At 40.3% G+C, this 15,101-nt stretch overlaps 1 protein-coding gene across 2 annotated transcripts in view; it reads right to left on the bottom strand.

Moving 5' to 3' along the window:
• Positions 1–14,583, bottom strand: part of Pde4d (phosphodiesterase 4D) — a 1,369,518-nt gene extending 1,354,935 nt beyond the window's left edge. Inside the window, exons 1-2 of one of the 2 annotated variants that reach the window (XM_074077451.1) lie at positions 14,420–14,583; positions 2,776–2,923 (exon numbers count right to left, since the gene is read on the bottom strand). The gene's annotated coding sequence lies outside the window, so the exon portion shown is untranslated. Of the gene's footprint in view, positions 1–2,775; positions 2,924–6,447; positions 6,558–14,419 lie in introns of those variants that run through there. The other variant, XM_074077450.1, reaches the window with a different exon arrangement.
• Positions 14,584–15,101: the final 518 nt, after the last annotated feature.

Here is a 15,101-nt window from a genome sequence, read left to right as displayed (position 1 = left end):
GTGTGTAAGAGTTCAAGGGGTGTGGATGGTCTCATAGATAAACTGGAGATTATGTGTTCAGTAAGTTAAAGTCAACTTTATTTTCAATAACATAGAATAAGGTAGGAATTATCAACATATGTCATGTACTACTAGCAAGGTCAAGCAATGCTTCAGGAGACTTTTGCTTAAACTACACACATATCTGCACACATAAATATATGTACATCTGTAGTCTGTATGGACTGTGATATGAAATACATTTCTTGTTGAGTAAGGTCAAGAATATTTGAAAAATTATGCTGAAAACTACCAACAGAACTCTAAACGTCATCATCTGTTATAATAACATGTGGTACTACTTTTGTTGTAGTTTAGATATGAAGTAGCCCCTAGAAAAGGCTCATTGTGTTAAAAGACTTGGTTGCCAATTTATGAGCTTTGGGGAAGCAATTGGATCATGAGGGATCTTATCTCATCATGGATTAATCCACTGGGTTCATAAATTCAGGGTGTTATTGGGAGGTGACAGAAACTAGGACATAGGGTCTCTCTCTCTTTCTCTCCCTCTCTCTCTCTCTCACTTTCTTCTGTCTCTCTGTCTCTTTCTCTCTCTTCTCTGTTTGTGTACATGTCTCAGCTTTACCACACCCTCTCCACCATGATATGATGCTCTGTCTTGTCTCAGGCCCAAAGAAATAGAACAAACCAATCATGGATGGAAACTTTGATCCAAAATAAATTCTTCCTCCCTTAACTTGTTTTCTCAGGTGTTTTAACACAGTAACAAAAAGTCTCTCAAACAGGTTAATAGATATTTTGGAGCTATACCATGTTTTATTTAGCTCAGATGTAAATTTTAGTTTTGTGAATGTTAATTTGTGGTGGAATAGAATGAATGAAAGTCCATGGTGAGACATTCATAATTGACAAATCAATTTAAGAAAGAACTGTAGGTTATGAGTTAAGTAGAGAAGAACATGAGAACAACAATGTAGTGAAGGTAACCAAAGCTCAAGAAGCTATTCAAGATTGACTGAGCTTTAACTCTGGGAGGCATCATGCATTCAGAAGAGGCAGAAGGTGCTGGGAGCTAGTCAGTGACCACAAAGGCCAGCTGACTTGGGGGGCTGTCCTTTATCCAGCTCTCCTCTTAGCTTTCACCTACTGGTCCCTCTCTACAAAGCACCCTGAGGTATAGTCCCCTGAGCATTTTACCTTCTCTCATCTTCCATATTCTCTCTTCAGTGGAATGCAGTCACCTACCACCAGTCCAGGACTGGCTCTCCATCTCTACCCTCAAGCACTACATTGGCCATTTGCTCTCTGGATCAGGATCACCATTTATCATATTGTGTCTACATCAGTCTCAGCTAGGGTTTAGAGACTGGGATATGAAGAGGTGAGGAGAGAAGTTTTAAATGAAACTCCTAGGTTTGTATAACTCCACCCTGAAGAAACTCTGTAGGTTAAATACCTTCATATGGCATGAAATATGAGAGGGATTAGAATTATGACAAAAAAGACAATAATGAGAGTTAATATTTCTTAGCATCAATTTTGTACTAGGCATTAGTCCAACCTTTTTCTTTTTTTTTTTTTGTGGTACTGGGGCTTGAACTCAGGGCCTTCCATCTTGAGCCACTCCACCAGCCCAGTTTGTATGTGTGTGTGTGTGTGTGTGTGTGTGTGTGTGTGTCATAGGGTTTTTCAAGTTAGGGTCTAACAAACTATTTGCCCAGGCTGGCTTCGAACTGCAATCCTCCTGATCTCTGCCTCCTGAGTAGCTAGGATTATAGGCTTGAGCCCCCGGCTCCCAGCCCAACCATTTTTAATGGACTAACTCATTCAATTTTCACAATAATTCTGAGGTAGGTAATGTTATGTTTTCCCCATTTTTTTCAGATAAAGCAAATGAGGCACAAGATTTTTGAATCATCTAACACATAATCTCAGAGCTAAAAATTGTGGAGAATATAGAAAGGCAAGAACTAAGAGCAGACTATGAAGTAACCAAGAAAGAAAAATGATATTGAATTATTGACTTGACAAGATGAGACTATAAAATTTTAGTTTGCAAGCCAGGTGCCAGTGTCTCATACCTGTAATGCTAGCTACTTGGAAGGCTGAGATTGAGAAAACAGCAGTTCAAGGCCAGCCCAATCAAATAGTATGTGAAACCCCCATCTCCAAAATAACCATAGCAAAATGGACTGGAGGTATGGCTCAAGCAGTAGAAAGCCTGCTTTGTAAACATGAAGCCCTAAGTTAAAACCCCAGTCCCACAAAAAAAACTTTTTTTAGTTTGCTTTTAGTTAGAAGAAGAGTTTACATGCATTCAAAATAAAGAGTTGCCTTTTCCTGGCAACTTCTGTGTAACATTTGTGGAATTACTCAATGTCAATCTCAGAAAGGTTTTTCCTGGAGAAAGTCTTCAGAGCTGGGCATGATGGTCCACCCTATAAGCCAGGCTGAAGTAGGAGGATTGATAATTTGAGGTTAGCCTGAGGCCTGGGCTATACAGTGATGTGAGAGAAAGAGAGGAGGGGAGGGGAGGAGAGAACAGGAGAAATTGCCTTTATAGTTTTCAATCTAATCTCCATAACAAAGTGTTAGGAAGTTTGTAGGAGCTTACCAAGATGGTAATCTAAAACAAAAGGAACTTTATCATCAGGTCACTAAAATTCACCCAAATTATTTGAGACAGGTCAGTCCCCAACCTTATTTAGGAAGACCCAGAAAAAAAGAGTAGTGGTCAGAAGGTGTCCTGAAGATCAATAAAGTGAACCATTTTACCTGTGCTCCAAAATCACTCAGGGGAAATGTCATCAAAATCCCAAGTCCAGAGACTTATGCTCTCCCAGATGGGATGGAAGCTAACATCAAACAGCTGGGCTCAGTATTGAACGTTAGATGATGGTCTTTCCACCAGGCTGTTTGGGAACTAAAAAAAAAAAAACAGAAAAGTTGCTCAGAGGTGGAAATACAAGGAAGAAAGAGACAGAGGACTGGCTATTCTTAACTAACTTACTCTCTCTCTCTTCTTAAAAAGAGAGAGAGAACTTCCAGCCCATCATTTAGACCTGCCTTGTGTAATGTCCACATCACATTAGGGCCTGATACAGATTTAGTGGTTTCAAAAGAACCCAGTACTTGCTCCCACCCACCTTTAAATACCAGTTGAGAACTTGTCTCTCAGACCCTTTTCAGCCACACAAAGACCTGAGAATGTTACAAAAATTTAAGGACAAAAAGGTCAAAAGTTAAAACGCGGTATGCAATCTCTCCTCCTCTCTAAAAATGGTCAGTTGGTTAAAATCCCTGATAATGAAGGAGTTAAAATTCTTCACAGTTTAAGAACAACCAGTTGACCTTTAAATGTGCTGGTTTGAGTCCAATCACCTTTCAACAAGCATGAAATCTGGCACAAAGCGTACTAACACACACCAATTATTTTCATAGTGTACATGACTGAGCTCACAGCGTCCTGTTTAGAAAAAAAGAATAATGCTCATTTTCCAAAAGCCAGACTTAGTGGCAGAGTGTTTCTGTTGGGAGGATTTTCCTCCTGTAACCAGCTCCAAAAGTGCTGTTGGAGAAGTCTTTCCTTGAAAAAGTACATCACCTTGAAGAAAATAACTTTTTCATTTTGTTTAAATTCTGTATATGAAATAGTTTTCTTCAACTTTTAGTACATCAGAAGTAAAAATAGCTATAAAATGATTAAAATTTTTTCAGCTAAGAATTTCACATTCCAAACATGTAAAAGAAAAAAAATACAGAGCTAGGTGTAGTGGTGCATGCCTGTTTTTCCAGCACTCAGATGACTGAGGCAGGAGAATAACAAGTTCAAGACCAGCCTGTGCTACATAATGGGATCCTGTCTCAAAAAAAAAAAAAAAAAAACAAAAACACTCCCAATATAAGGATGAAATGCTGAACCCTACTTTGAACAAATACATTAAAATTCAGAGATTCAAAACCAATCTTTTGAAAGAGTATCTAGTCCCTTAAAAATACTTCTCTGCTGTTCAAGAGCAGTTCCCATGAAGTTCTTGTAAGTGGTGAGATTCCCTTGTGTCTTTAAAAATATAATTCAATTTACAAACATTCCATCACCAGCTTTTTGAAGAAAGCATTCCATAGCTGTTTGGTACCATGTTTGGAGGACTGAATTATGCGGCCTCATAGCCTCTGGTCAACTACAACACTGTCCTTTCTCACCTCCTTTGTCCTTTGTCCTCAACCTCCATGGGCCCCTCTGTATCCCAACCGCCTCATCCATTCCAGTGTTTGTCACTATGTTGGGCAATTACATGGAATACTAACCCTATACCTAGACACAGACAAGTCAGAGTCTGATTTTTCTTTGTTTAATCCTTTGCCTTAGTACTGAGACTTCTGAGGTTCTTTCCCAAATCTCAAAATCCTCTCTCTGATCCTTACTCCAGTGCAAGACTTCTGCTGGCCATGCCCGTGTTTGTCAGCCTCTCCTTGTCCCAATATTTAATTTTCCCCCTCATGCACTCCCTGTCATCTTGTAAGTCCAGAAAAGAGAAAGGTCAGAATCTTAGAGCTAAGTAAGTAGCAGTCTGTGGGTTGTGGCCCTGGGCCATCACCCAGCTCATCAACCACCCAGCCACTTCTGCTTTGGGCCTGTGCAGGATGGGGTTAGATTCAGGAAGGTCGGGCTAGGTACTGCTTACAGACCATGTCAGGAAAACACCTGCTGGCCTGGGACCCCAGCACAGAAGGCCCCTTGGAGTTTACTGTCTATCAGAACAACCTGGTTATGAGATGGTCCTGACAAGGGCAAACACAACAAGGGGATTGGACTTTGAGCACATGATAAAGCGAGAGCATACAAGGGAGGGGTGAGGATAGGTAAGACACCTAAAAAATTAGCTAGCATTTGTTGCCCTCAATGCAGAGAAACTAATGCAGATACTTTAAAGTGACAGAGGCCAATAGGAGAAGGGGACCAGGAAATAGAGAAAAGGTTAGTTCGAGAAGAATTAATTTAGAAGGTAGCACACATGCACAGGAAATTAATGTGAGTCAACTCCCTGTATAGCTATCTTTATCTCAACTAGCAAAACGCTTGGTCCTTCCTATTATTGCTTATACTCTCTCTTCAACAAAATTAGAGATAAGGGCAAAATAGTTTCTGCCTGGTAGTGAGGGGTGGGGGGCAGAGGGAGAGGGCGGGGTAGGTAAGGGAGGGGGTAGGAGGAAACGGGGATACATGACCCAAACACTGTATGCACAGATGAATAAAGGAAAAAAATGAGATGGTCCTGAGGATGCTCCAGAATCAAAAGGTCTCTTCCAGAGCCTAGGCAGAGCAGGGTCATTCCACACATGTGCCAGGCAAGATGGCAGTCAAGGTTTCCACAGGCCACCCTCACTAGCCATGTCCTAATTTTCATTCATTCTTAAAAAACAGAGCTCATTATTGGCTTCTTCCAAGCAGTCACCAATTCTGGCCCCGTTCTCCTACATCCAGGACTGAGTAGACACTCATATTTGCACCAACTCACAACTGATTCCCCGACCCCTATTTTCATTGCCAAGATTTGGGGAGCTACCATCCTCAGCTCAACCTGCAACAGAATAAGTATATCACCTGAATACAAGGTGTGAACTATTGTTAGGCTTGCACCTGACGTTTTAATTTTTCTTCCTCAATGCAGTAAATGGTTCCCTGAAGTCAGACACATCGCCTTTGTCTATGACACAAAGAGAGACCCAAAGTCCTCTATGCTGGAAGAATTGCAAGGTAATACATGTAGTTAACATGTTCTAATTCAATAGCAGATGAGATCTGGTCAGGCTTCCCAGCTCAGCCAATATTTCTTCTCCTTCTTCTCAGCATCCTACACACAGAGCCTTCAAAAAAGCAATGGGATGTGGGGAAAAAGAAAGCACAAGACACCTGAAGATGGAAAACTAAGGATTTTCTCACTGTTAAATTAACTGTGACCTTGTCCAAATCACTAAAAGTCATTAAAACATCAGTTTCACCTTCTGTAAAATGGAAGTTATAATACACACCTCTCAGTGTGCTGTAAAGGAAGCACATGAGATCATGAAAGTGAACACACCTTAAAACTATAAGCAGAAAAAAGGAGGGAAGGAGAGGGACAGGGAGGGGGGAAAGTTGACAAGATATGCCCTCTCTTGCCTTTTCACACTAGAAGGTAAAATAAAATGATGACACAGAAAACCTAAAGAAGATAACCGAAATATCATATTCTTAGCAACTGTCATCTCCAAATATGGCCAAGGCTAAGGCTGAGCAGCATGTTTTGAACTCCTGGGGACACGGAAGTCTGCACTTTAGCTTTGGGACTTTGATCTGCAGAAAAAAAATACCAAAACGCTTTCATATTTCATTACTTGTAGTATAAAAACAAAAGCAACTGATGGACAAACTTTGGGACAAACACCCCCAGACCATGAACTTACTTTATCCCCAGGGCAAATCAACTCCAGGAGAAATTTCAGCTTTGTATGTTCTGCTTGGTCCCACTCGAGTAGGAAGTGCTGCTCGGAGCCCCGAAATAGAAAGCAGGAAGTCAACAGAAGTGATTTTTCTAACTTCCCAAATGCAAATTGCCGCACTCTGTTATGACTGAGAATTACAGCAAGGTGTAAACCTCCTTTTTTTTTTTAAAGTCAAGTCCTAATTGTGCACAGAAACCACACTCCTCCAGAGGAGAAAGGAAAGCGTCCCCGGCCTCACACAATAAAGTAAGATGATGCTCAGACACCTTCTCTAAAGAGAGCACTGATTCCACTCAAGGTACTTTTCTAGAACGGAGCAGATCTAAAGAGGCTACCTTCCCAACATCCTCCTGACCTTGCAGAATACCAATTCTTTCTTAGAGTCCCAGGTTTGACTCTATGGAAACTCCAAGTTCCAACCAGCACATCTCTCTCTCTCTCTCTCTCTCTCTGTCTCTCTCTCTCTCTCTCTGCCTGTACTGGGATTTGAATCCAGGGCCTTGCACTTGCCAGCCAGGCTCTCAACCCTTTTGCTTTAATATTTTCAGCAAAATATTAAATCCTGGGCCTCACATTTATGCCCAGGGCTGCTCTGGACTGTGACCCTATTTAAATGTCCCACATAACTGGCCTAACAGGTGCATACCACCACACCCAGTTTTTATTCGTTGAGATGGGGTCTGGCAGCCATTTTGCCTGGAGTGGCCTGGAGCCACCTCCCGAGTAGCTAGGATTACAGGTGTGAGCGACCACTCAGCTTGTGTGTTATACCACCACCTGTACCTGATTTGCATCAGACACACATTCAGCTAATCCTCCCATCAGAACCATTTCCCAAGCATTCTGGTGTGGATTCTTGCCCCCTGCTGTCTCTTTCACAAGGCTAACAGGTGAATCTTGCCAGAAGAATGTATCCTCTCAGTAGCCCCTGGCTCACAGCCCCTTGTGCATGTCAATAAAATCTAATTTGCTCAGCAAGTGTTCTCACCATATCTACCTAAGTCAGGCTGTGTGTCATAATGGCCGTGTGTAAGCCTGGGGGCTGGTTAAATGGGGTTAAGACTCTATCAAGGGTAAGCTTTATCTCTTCGTGGATATGTGGATCTAGAAAATGATGAAATCATTCTGCACCTCAGTTTCCTCATTCAGGGAAAGAAGATAATAACACCCACTACAAAGTATTAAGGATTGAATAAGATAACTGACACTGGTCCTAGTGGTTTTCAGTAAGAAGAGGTATTAGTGCTTATAGGAGGTTTCCTACATTTGAGCTCTGTTCTGAGGGTTGTACACAAAGTTTATGCAGGTAGTATTAATAACCTCTTTTGCACAAGGGGAAATTGAGGCAAGAGAAAGTAAGGAAAGTCATTGAAACTACAGAACAAATCAGGAGAGGAATCAGATTTTGAACTCCGCTCTCAACTCCTTGCTCTACAGTTGCCCATTGTGCTACTACTCCTTCCCCTTGGCTTTCGTTGGTGAACACAGTCCTCTTGGTCACCTTAGTTCTTCCCATTCTTCAACACTTTGCTCCACATCCAAGTGTCCCCTAATGGATGCCATAGCGACCTTCTCTCCAAACCCATTTGGTCTTGAAGGGAACAGTGACTGCATTTTCTCTGTATCCAAGTATGCTGTTCATTTTGCCCTTATGTATGCATCAGCTTGAACTTATTCTCCAGTTCTTTCTATAATCAATCCCTAGAAACTGTATGTTAAAACAGACCACATCCCTAAATTCCAGCATGTTCAAAAAGAAACAAACATTATTTCCACCACTGGTCCAATTGCTATAGCCAAGCCCACTCTTCTAACCTCCAATCACTTATCCAACACACATTTACCAAGCACCTGCTGTGCTCATTTTGTAAATGAAGAGCACATGGGCCCTGGTTCTCCAGGAGCTCACAGTCTAACAAAGAGATCAATATTTATATGGAAATTTTAAATAGGTTGTGCTAAGTAGTAAATGAATGCTATTAATGGTGTCACTTTCTTGGGCTATTCTTAATCATGCATTTTCCATGAAATGTCATTCACCTTATTCCTGGACTGAAATCACCTCTCTACTTTATCTCACTGCCTCATTCTCCTGGGCCCCTCAAACAAGCCCACTTCCTGCTGACAAATAACCTGATGCTGTTACTCCCAAATCTGAGAAACATAAAAGGTGATGAACAAAGTCAAACTGCTCAGGAACTTGAGTTTCTATCTTACTTTGCTGGATTCCCCTCACACACTTCACTCCATATAACATAGCTAAGAAAAGAGGTCTTGCAGTTTTCCAAAAAGTTACTCATGTGGCTATTTCTTATTGTTTCCTTTGTCCACCCTGCTATCTTGGCCTCTCTTCTCATTTTATCTCTGGAACTTAGATTCTGAACCAAAGTTTAGGTCAAAAGTAACCTTCCATGAAGCTTTTTTTTTTTCATTCTCCCACAATTCTCTGATTTTCTTCAGTCATTTATTTTCTTCTCTTTTACAGTACTTAAAGTATACCTTGCATGACAGTCATTTGTATATTCACCTTGTGGTTGTTATCTTTGTACTTTGTCTTAATCATCTTTGTTGGATACAGTGCCTAGCAGAGTACTTCAAACATAACATCTACTCAATAAATAATGAATGTGTTTTACTTTTTGTATGTAATGCCATGGGAAAAATAGCTCATACAGACCCAAGCAGAAAACTCAAGAGTTTCCTTTTTCATTACTATCATTAGTGATGATTAATTTTATGTATCAACTTGACTGGATTATGGGATGCCCAGAGAGCTAGTGGTATAGGATTTATGGGTGTGTCTGTGAGGGTGTTTCTGGAAGATATTAGCATTTGAATCAGTAGACCAAGTAAAGAAGATCAATCCTTACCAACATGGCAAGTATTATTCCACCTGTTGAGGCTCAGATAGTACAAAAAAGAAAAGGAAGGTGATCTCTGTTTCCTTAAACTGGGGCATCCATCTTTCCCTGTCCTTGGACATTCAAGCTCCTGGTTCTCTGGCCTTCAAACTTCAGGACTTGCACCAGCAGCCCACCCCACCCCCAGTTTCTCAGCGTATGGCATCAGGTTGGGAGCTATACCATCAAAGCCTCCCCTGGCTCTCAGGCCTTTCAGACTTGGACTGAATTACAACACCAGATTTACTGGCTCTCCAGCTAACAGACAACATATTGTGAGAATTCTCAACCTTCGTAATCACATGAGTGAATTCCCATAATAAATCTCCTCCTTATACATCCACATCTTTCCCTTTGGTTCTGTTTCTCTGGTAACCTGACTAATATCTCATCTACTCATTTCAACAAATCTTTTCATCTCCAAGCACTTTGCTGGGCATTAGGGGTACAAAAATAAAGACACAAATTTGTGCACTCAATAAACTTATACTCCATGTCAGAGAGTTTGCCATAGAAGACAAATAAGACACAGGGTACATGAATAATAATATGAATTGCAAAATTATGGTAATTCTATCACCAACTAGGTATGAGACCTCAGGCAAATCACTTACACTTGATCTACATCTTAATAAATATATAATGCAAACTCTTAAGCATCCTATGAATTTATGCTTCTAACCCTTGCATGGCCTCCTTTGTTATGTCAAAGGAGAGGTCTGCATGCTCGGGTCTGCATTTCATGCATGGGTTTGCATGAGATATTTTTCCCACTGTATGAATAGCACTCCTGCATTAGTAAGTTCCAACATATTTGCAGAAAGTCTACTACTGATGCTAATTAATTTTAGAGAAATCAAGTAAACAGAGGCCAAAGAAAGGTAAAAATCTAGCAACTGAAATTCCTAATTAGAACATAAGAAAAAATGAATTATAAATGTTTCGTCAGCACCACTAGACAATTAAATCAATGAATTCAAGGTCATGAAGCCTAGTAGGGAAGCTATGTCCTAGCAGGCATGAGGATGCTCTTTCTTGGTTCTGACAGTCTACCACTAGAGACTGGGAATATCTACATGTAATCAGCCTCCCCCCTGTGGGTAGGGTCTTCTCTTTGTTCATATCTGTATCCCCTGAACCTGGTGCCTAGCACATAGCAAGCATTCAGTAAATGCTTATGAATAAAGCAATCAGTAATTATCATTAAGAAGTATGTGTGTGTGTTCTGGGGATTGAAGCTAGAGCCTCATACACGCTAAGGATGTGCTCTACCACTGAACTACACTCCCACCTCTTATCAGATTTTACTGAGGATTCATACATATTAAATCTAGAACCACAAATGGTAAGGTTCCTATCATCAAATAAAACCAATGAAAAACTTAAGACCTAACCATGAGCCATGATTAGGCTCATGGCTCATGGTTCTTAGATAGAGATCAGTATCAAAAGAAAAACAACTCAGCCACCCAGAAACAACATATCCTCTTTTGGCATTTCTCAAACACTGTGAGAGGGAATGGAATTTTAATCCAGAACAATCTATAAAGCCCTGTTCCTTTCATGTGGCTATGTCATAGCACACAAGCCCTTTCATGTTCCTCTCTTCTTCACACTCTCCAGCAAAAACTCCTCTTCAAACCTAGTCTTCAAACCCCAGACCATCTATGCCTGAACATTTCACCTTGATTCTGTATCACAAAAGCCCCCAAAAAACTGGTCTGTCAAGGTCAAACCTTCCCTGAAGTGTAAGGGAGCACAAGAAAATGGATTGGCAAAACCAGAATCAGTCTTCACAGGCAGTGAAAGGATACCTCCAAACTACCGTACATTACCACTGTTGGCCTGATAAAAGTGTAACACAAATATGCCAAAAATTATTAATAGTATAAAGCAAAAAAGTATTTAAATTTGTTAAGCATCTATGCTTAGGGGACTTGTGGCACTCAACCACAAAATATTTATAGAGCACCTACTTTAAGAATTGTTTTGAGCCAAACACCAATGGCTCACACCTGTAATCCAAGCTACTTGGGAGAATGAAATCAGGAGGATTGCAGTTCCAAGCCAACCCAGGCAAAAAATTTTGCAAGGCCCCATCTTAGTGGAAGAAAGTTGGGCATGGTGATGTATATCTGCCATCCCAGCAATGGTGGAAAGCCTAAAATAGGATTGTGGTCCATTCTGACCTGGCCAAAAATGAGACCCTGTATCTTAAACAGCCACAGCAAAAAGGGCTGTCAATGTGATGATGGTAGAGCAGCTGCCTACCAATCATGAAGTCCAATACTGGAAAAAAAAAGTGTGGAAGGGATATTGTGTCATCACTACCTAACTACTCTGACATTTGGATATTCACTAGAAGGACCCACTCACAGTTGTACTTAGAGCTAAGATTTATTGCAGTGATGTACTAAGGGCACATAGTCAGATCATAAGGGCAAATGACATAGGCAGAGTCTGAAGAACCCCATATACAAAGTTCTTTATGCTCCTGTCTCCCACGAAGGGTCACACAGAACACTCTCCTCCCAGTCACAAAAATTGGCAACTAATTTACCATGTTTCAGCCCAGGGAAGCTCTTTAGAGACTCAGTGCCCATGAATTTTAACGGGGGCTGGTCATGTAGGCACCTTCTATACAGAATGCTACACAGCATTTCAAACAATTCCAGACTCCCTTGAGGAAAGCAGGCATTCCAACATAAACTCTTGTTTACAAAAGATGAGGCACATGAACCAAATTTGTTGGTTAACTGTTAACAGGGAACAATCCAAGTTCCCAGATATGGGCCAAGGTCCAATCTTGCAAGCAAAACTGTGAAGTTAACAGTCCCAGGCCTCCAATGCTAACTCTTTTCTACACATACAAAGACTGTTTTTACTGCAAGGCAATTCACATTTAGAGCAACAAGATATTTACATAGAATATGCTATGCATACGGTCAACATGGCATGATAGATAACACTAAAGCACAATTTCCCAAATGTCCTCCCGACCAAATTTGTCAGAACCACTAGGATGCTTGTCACCTAGTAGCTATGATCCAAAGAGGCCTAAGCAATAGAAGAAGGGAGCATCAGTCAGAACCACATGCAGAGTGAGATTGTGGAAGACCTGGAACACCATCATGAGAAAACTGAATTTGATTTCATAACCTTGGGAAGCTACTGAAGGTTTTCTTGTTTTCTTTACCAGCTAATAATAATAATAATAAAATGGTACTGTTTGAAGATGAATCTGATTAGTTTATTTAGAATAGAGTGAAAGTGGCAGAGACCAAAAGCTCAAAAGGACAGAAAGTGATCACACTAGGACTTAGATCCTGCTCAGGGTGCTCTACATAAATACTTACATCAAACATCTAAGAGGGGTGCTCGTCCAATATCATCTAAGCTGGGACAAGGAATGGAAGGAAGCAGTTTGCCAGTGTCCATAGCAAGGGAGAGGAAATAATCACAGGAACTCCTACATACATCTTGTTCTTCCCTCCCCTTGATACTTTGATTCTAAGAGAAGGGAGAAAGTTACCTTCCAAAAATGGTGAGACCTGAAAAGAGGAGCGCTGAAAAGGAGAGACTGTCAACATTCTCTAAATGAGACAATAGAGGTGAAGAAGGAATAAGGATGTCAGCTTCTTCATGACCCAGAAAGATAGTAAGAAACAAAGTGCAATGTAGCACCTCAATTTTAAAAAGGAGTGTGCCAATCTTTTATCTTTCACATTTCAGAGAAATTTATATTGTTTAAAACCTTCCTTCCTGGTTATTTCCCTCTGACATGATACAGCTTCCAAATCACTTAATAACTGGACTGATTACTCTTGAGGCTGTAATTTGTAAGGTGTCTAAAATTAACACTCCAGAAGTATCACAGTCTCATTATCAAGACACATTTATTGACCACTTGATCACATAAAAAGTATTGGTGATGCTAGAATAGAACACTGACCCTAAGGGCTTGACAGGACACTGTACAGTAATTTGCTTGATTGAAAATTATCAATCTTGGTTCTTTCCTTATAAAATCCAGAATTAAGCAACAGACATGGCTATGAAAAGTTCATTTGTTGCCTCAATTGGCATTAAGCAGACCAAAAGCTATCAAGACAAACTGAAATTAACTAACATAACAAAATAATTCAATATTTGTATACTAGTTTTATCTTGTTGGAAATCACTCTAAAATCTTTTATTAGTCCTTGACATAACTTCTAAGTGAGCTGTCTGTATTTCTCTTATTCAAAATCCCTATTAGCCAATTGAAGCACTCAAAAGTATAATCAGAAAGTGACAAAGAGGAACAACTAGAACAAAACTTTCAAAAGCTTAGACGTTACTCCAATGGCCTATGCAATGTACCCTATGAATGGAGAGAGTCCATTCTGATGACAGTAACTAGCTCAGTCCCAGTTTGCTTGAGACTTCTTTTTCCCCCAAGAGGTAATAGCAGTAAGAAGGCATTTGAAAGGATTTGTTCTTCCTTAGGGTAGTTTATGTGAATTTTTCAGCACATATTCACCCTGCCTTGTAGTTTGGTGCGGTTTGAACAGAAATGTTCCCTCGGCCTGTTTTCTCACAATCCTCTCTGATGCTATAAAAGAATGAAAGAAGACACAACCTACTTTTCCAGGATTCTTACGAGAAAGAAGGGACAGACACAGGTAAAAGCAATATTAAATATACAGGTAAATATTTACAAACATGGTTAGAAGCAAGATTTACAGAAACCAAAGAGCCTAGATTTAATTCCAGTTCCCTTAGTTACCACTTTGAGCAAAAAACTTGCTCAAAAACATAACCCTCTCCAAGTCTCAATTTCCCCTTCTGAAAAACTGGATTAATAATAATACCTAGCTCATGGAGTTGTTGTGGACAACTAGTAAGATAATGAATAAAAAATATTTAGTACACGAAAGGATCTTGAAAAAGGTTATTATCATATATTATCCTAAAAATATCATTTTTTGTTTTCACTGCTGTCACTACTATTCCCACCACGAAGCTATTCTCATCTGCAGTTTTCCCCATACCTGAAAGAGAAAGAGGATCCCAGGCTGCGTGAAGTGGTCCAGTCCAGATGGAAAAACTCATCTCCGGCAGGGAGGTGAGAAGGCTCACGTCTGTCAAATGTCAGAGATGAGGATTTCAGATGGAGATGATGGCTGCAGAGGGGAGTAAGCTCAGCCTGGATAAAGCAGATAAGTAAGTTTTCTCTAAATGGCTTCCTGAGCTGAGGAAGGCCACATGCTCACAGGTCATATGATGAGCTGGAAAGTGCCTAAAAAATAAGTTTCTCAAAAAAAAATGCAGCTTTTGAATAGACACAAGGATCTTACGCCTTCCTCTAATGCTATTTGAAATTTTGAAATAAATTTAGTATCAAGAAGAAAAAAAGTTGGATGCAATGATAACTTAGAAAAAATTTTTATTTAGATCTGGAGAGATACATATTTCTTCCTTTGATCTTGTGGCAACAATGTGAACACTGAGTCTGCCTGCTCTCCACCAGCTTTTCATTCCTAAGGGGTGGGGGAAACAGAGTCCCAGACAAGTTACTCTCAATATCAAGCTTATCTGCAGCTTAATTGTCAAATTTTGTAAGACCCTTTCACCCTGACTCTTGATATACCCCAAACGGGACCGGGAACCTGCTTACCTCACATCCCTAATTTTACAGGCAAAGGGATCATGAGACTCAAGTGACTTTCTCTT

This window comes from Castor canadensis, chromosome 6 (assembly GCF_047511655.1).
Source record: "Castor canadensis chromosome 6, mCasCan1.hap1v2, whole genome shotgun sequence".
Classification (NCBI taxonomy): domain Eukaryota; kingdom Metazoa; phylum Chordata; class Mammalia; order Rodentia; family Castoridae; genus Castor; species Castor canadensis.
The sequence above is the reverse complement of the archived record's forward strand: the minus strand, read 5'-3'. Positions and strand labels throughout refer to the sequence as shown.